Source organism: Sciurus vulgaris, assembly GCF_902686455.1.
Source record: "Sciurus vulgaris genome assembly, chromosome: 7".
Classification (NCBI taxonomy): Eukaryota; Metazoa; Chordata; class Mammalia; order Rodentia; family Sciuridae; genus Sciurus; species Sciurus vulgaris.
In genome coordinates this window covers 127,034,302-127,040,006 of record NC_136467.1, presented here as the reverse complement: position 1 = coordinate 127,040,006, position 5,705 = coordinate 127,034,302, and the positions used below count along the sequence as shown (strand labels likewise).

The 5,705-nt window shown below is 37.9% G+C and overlaps 1 pseudogene across 1 annotated transcript; it reads left to right on the top strand.

Moving 5' to 3' along the window:
- The first annotated feature begins 641 nt into the window (after positions 1 to 641).
- LOC306666966 (dnaJ homolog subfamily C member 8-like) lies at positions 642 to 1,567 on the top strand (annotated as a pseudogene). The gene has a single exon. The product of its transcript is annotated as a dnaJ homolog subfamily C member 8-like (transcript).
- The last annotated feature ends 4,138 nt before the right edge of the window (positions 1,568 to 5,705 follow it).

Below are 5,705 nucleotides of genomic sequence, written 5' to 3'. Positions count from 1 at the left end.
TTTTTTTTCAAGACTTGGGAAATTACAGTAATCAACAAAACATAACATTCGTGTAGTGAAAGACACATAGATTACTTCCAACATAAGAAAATCTAGAGATGGGACAACATTTTTAATATCAATTGCTTTTTGATAAAGATGCCAAAATAATTCAATGGAGAAAGATAAAGTTTCAATACATTACTGAACACCTAAAACTCCATATAGGAAAAGGGAAAGGAGATTAATCTTTACCTCACATCACAATCAAGAGTTAAATTACAACATATCTCATGCAATAAAGGTATTGAACATCTTTTTACAAACATAGAGAAAATTTATTAAAATTGGGTTAACAAAAATTTTTGACTACATGAAGAATAAAGCAAAAGGCATACAATATAAAAAAAAACCGATGAAATGGATTAAACCATGATTAAAACAGACCTTTTAATAGCCATGGTAAAGGTGATTAAAAACTCATGCCACAGAAAATAAGAAAAATTTTGTAGGAAATGTATTTGTCATCCAGTCAGTATGCAGAATATATGAAGAATATTTACATTTCAATAATGAGACAGACAACCATTAGTTCCATGGACAAGAGCTGCAAAGAATAGTTCACAGGCTAAACCTGCAAGTCCCTAATAAGTATAGAAAGGATGCTCACCCAATGTGGTGGGTGGGCAGGGGAAATAGAGACTTCAGGGGAGAACAGGGTTTCTGTCTGTGGAGGCAGCACAGAGGAAGCATTAGTGACCTACAGTGACATGAACCAAATAGAGAAGAGAGATTCACTTCTGATGGCCACAACTCAGATTGAAAGATTGACCCATCCTGGTTCCTCTGATTTCAATTTGAACCCATTTGAGTTTCTTCAGATAGACCCTGGGCAAGTGACAGATGAAGAAATTAAAAAGAGGTTTCAGCAGTTGTCCACATTGGTGCATCCTAACAAAAATCAAGATGATGCTGATAGAGCACAAAAGACTTTTGAAGCTGTGGACAAAGCTTACAAGTTGCTACTGGATCAGGAACAAAAAAGGAGGGCCCAGGATGTAATTCATGCAGGAAAAGAATACTTGGAACACACTGTGAAAGAGCAAACAGTTAAATAAGGAAGGAACACCTACAAATGTAGAGGAAGATGATCCCGAGCTGTTCAAATGAGTATGTAAACAGACCATGAAGCTCTTTGCTGAGCTGGAAATTAAAAGAAAAGAGAGAGAAGCCAAAAAGATGCATGAATTGAAATGGCAAAGGGAAGAGGAGACTGAAGCTCAAGGAAAAGCCAAATGAGAAAGGGTGTGGCAGACACCTTTGAGGAAAGTCTAGATGGTCGGGTGGACAGCTGGCGAACTTCCAAGCAAACGCAAAGGGGAAGAAAGAGAAGAAAAATCAGACCTTCCTGAGACCATGCAAAGTGAAAATGGAGCATGGGGAGTGGTCCCCACCCCGGGGTCACAGTCTCAGAACCTTGCCCCAGTATTCTCCTTCCCGCTGTGAAGGACTCATTCTTGTCCTCCCACCTCCTCCGGAACATAGCGCAGCTGTGCTTTTTAGTCGGTTTTGTTTCAATGTCATTTAATAATGATCAGAGTGATTCTTTTGTACATTGCAGTGAGGGGCTCTGTTTAAGAAAATACTCTCCTGACTCATTACCCTTAGAACAACCAGGACTGGAAGGTGCCACCATTGGGACTGCCTTCTTTCCCACGTTCTGTAACTCAGTGTGTTGTACGTCACTGAATTGTGATGGTTAGAAACTCCATGTATGGTTTGTGGAAATCGTCCAATAAAATATATTACTTACCAAAAAAAAATATGCTCACCAACACCATCACTGGTCACCTAAGACATACAAATTAAAACCACAATGAGATATCAAAATGTATAATGCATTCTACTGTCATGTACAACTAATTCAAACAAATTAAAAAAAAAAAAACACCTTTGACATCCAGAAATCAACAGGATGTGGAGCGACTGAAAATCTCATGCATCACTGCTAGAAATTTGAAAAATATTACAGCCCATTTGTAAAACAATATCACAAATCCTGACATCATTAAACACACTGACTTTATTATCCAACAACTCCTGTCTTAGGCACTTATCTAAAAGGCAGGTAAACATACGTACACAGACAGACTATACTCAAATGCTCACAGTTACCGTTATTTATAACAGACCCACACTGGGAATTACCCACCTGTTTAACAAATTTTAAGTAGAAAATACAATAGATAAACTGTTACTGCAGTAAAACTATCAAAAATAAATGAAATATTAACACACAAACGACAGTACAACAAAACTTAGAAATGATTATTATAAAAAGACTATATACTATATGATTGCACATCCATGAAATTTTAGAATATTCAAAATTACAGTCAGAAAGGAGATTGGTGGCCACCTAGAGTTGGGGTGGAGAAGAGGGTCAAATAGAAAGGCACATGGGGACACTGCATAGGACAAGGGGAGGGACAGCATATCCTGGTCATGGTGGTGGTTAATGATCCTAAACAATTACTAATATTCATATGACTTTAAATGCTGAATTAGTGAATTTTATTTTATATAAATACCTTAATAGAAAAAAGGGGAAACAAGGCAAAACCAATTATTTATCTGATAAATAAAAACTGGCAGAATTTATTACTAGAAGTACTTCACCACAAGTAATTTGAAATGAAGAACAGCTTAGTGTGTAATGATGGTGACTAATTTACACAGAAATAAATAACTAACATCAGATTATTGTATATGTTTTACATATAATTGTATGAAATTTTTAAAAAGACAGATGACTTTTGTAGCACAATGTATTACACTGTCTGGTTAGGTTTACAATAAACACTGATGCAGTATACATGGTGATACCAGAGAGGTGGTTAACTGAAAACATGAACCTGTAAGTTTCCTGTATTTTACTGGATGTAGTTCAACATTACCTTAAGTAGACTGTGGAAAGTTAAAGACGCAGTTTTCAATTTCTAAACTACAGTAAGAAATGAATGCAAATACATAAACTAATAGCTGGTAGAAGCATTAAAATCACAAACTAAAAATATCTACTCAAAACAAAGAAAGGTAGATAAGGGGCAACAGGAGGACCAAGAAATTGGACACTTCAAAACCAAACAGCCAAATGGTGGACAAATAGAGTTGTGTTAATAATCACGTCCAATACATGTGAACTAAAATTCAAATCAAAGGTTATCTTATCCATTGGATAAGAATTAACACAGGCAATATACTATCTGGATGGAATGTTTAAATTCAAAAGTAAAATTGATTGAGAGTCAAAGGAGGAATAAAAGCCCTTGTAGAGAGAAAGCATAAGAGAAGCAGAATGATTGTACTATTATCAGACAAAATAGACTTAAGACAAGGAAGATTGCTGGACACAGAAAAGGACTTTCAATAATGAAAACAGGCAAGTGCAGTGGTTTGAATGTGGTTTACATCTCAGAAGCTCACGTGGGAGTTTAGTCCCCATTGTGAGGGATAAAGATGTTGGAAAGTGAGTCCAACTGTGGTGTTTAGAGGTGGGGCCAGGGAGGGGTGATGAGGGCTAGCTCAGGTCTTCAGGGTGGTGACCCCATGATTGAATACTGATGGCTTTAAAACAGAAGAGAGAGAGAAAGAGAGGGAGGGAGAGAGAAAGAAACCAGAGCATGAACACCACACCCGCTGTGTATCAGTGTGTTGTGCTGTTCTGCCTCAGGATTCTGCCAGCAGAAGAGTCCTGGACAGATGCATCTCCTCAACCTTGGACCTGAACTGTGAGCCAAATTACATCTCCTTCCTTTATAATTACCCAGTCTGTGGTCTGTGTTATTAGCAATGAAAAAGGAACTCAGACAGAAAGCATGCCCCCCATAAAATACATGTCATATAAACACAGATCACATAAGGATGCTTATCAATGACAGGGTGTACAAGATGATGATCCATAAGACTATGCTCTTGGGAGTATGCCGCCCCCCTCTTGCCTCTTCAGCCCTCTCTCTTATTCTTCTATCTTCCACATTCCACCTTCCCCCTGTGAGGGCACAGGAAAAAGGATTTCGCCATATGCTAGTGGCTGTCATCTGGTCATCCCAGCCTTAAAAATTGTGAAAAAAAAAAAAACAATTTCTGTTCTTTATCATTCATTCAATATGTATTATCATCATATGATGTGTGGACCAAGACAGTCACCAATAATGCACTCAAGCATATCCAGGATTCCATCAGCTTCATCTTTGAGGAGACACCTGCCCTGATCCATCAGTTCTGCCACATCTGCACAAGATGCCTGCACACCTGGGCCAGTGCTGACATCTCCCATCTCCTTCACCTCATCCTGGGCATTCCTTTTCCTCTCTCTCTCTCTGTCTGTCTCCCACTCACCCCATGCTGGATCCTCTGTTGCTTCCATCCCTTGTGTTCACTTTTGGTTTTCTCCATCATTTGTTTCCCTCCTTGCCTAGCAGGATACAATGGGATGTAAAATAGTGAAACTCAAAGCATCTGAAAATGTCTTTAGGACACCCCACCACTTACTCCAACTGTGACTTGGTACAGAGTTCTGTGTTCAAAATATTTTCCTTCAGAATTTGATGGCATTGCTTCAACATTCTCCAGCTGGCAATGCTGTTTAACTTCCCTCTTGAAGTTTTGAAGGTCTTTTCTTTCTCCTGGCTTTCGGCAATTTCATTGTGATGTGTCCTGGTCTGGGTCTGTTTTCATCACTGTAATAAGCACTTGGGTGGAACATTTCAAAGTGAAAACATTTGTCTGTAAACTCTGAAATATTTCTTGATATTTGAAAATAATTTCTTTCTCTCCACTCTTTTGGAACTTGCAGTATTTAGGTGTTAGAAATCCTTGATTGCTAGTCAAATGTCCTTGTAGTTCTTCTGTCTTACCTACCTTTGCTTCTCCATTTGTAATACTTTGTGGTGGTCCAATTTAATCTTCCAGTTCATGCATTGAATTATTCATTGGTATGATCAATTTTTAACTTGCAAGCTCTTTTATTTTTACAGTATAGGCATTTAAAAATTCTATTGTTTCTTTAATTATTTTCTTCCATATTATTTCCATAACTCTCTTTTACATCTTTTGGGTGTTATTGAGAATAGTGACAGTGGACCTGTGAGGTCTCTTGCTTATCTGCTTCCATGAACCCATAGTCTTTTCTCACACTGAATAGCCCAGTAGTGATGTTAAATTTGTCTTTGTAATGTCTGCTGAATATGCATGTCCCTGGTGACAGTGCAGGTGAGATGGATTATTGCTAATATACTTGTTCAACATGTGCCTTTCTTCTTTTCCATATTGCTCACTAATATTTATTCTTTTTGAGTAGGGATGTAGGCACTAGAAAATATTGAACTTAAGAAAGAAGCAAAAGCAGATCCTGACATCTGGGAACTTCTCTAACATGTAGAGCTAGGTCTCTGGTGCTTACAGTGAGGCCACGCTATTCCCTGTTCGACAAGAAGGCAGATGAAGGAATTCCAGAAAAGCTGTCTCTGAAACACACAAAGTGAGACAAAATAAGAGTAGAACATAATTTTTTCTAAGCACATGCAAAAGTAAGACACTGTGCAAGTCACAAAACACTAGCCATCTACTTATGTCGGTGCATATGAGTGACAGATGCTTCTTTACAAGTTAGTTTTATCCTTGCTCTGATCTTTTCTTATACTACTAACATTTACAGAGACACT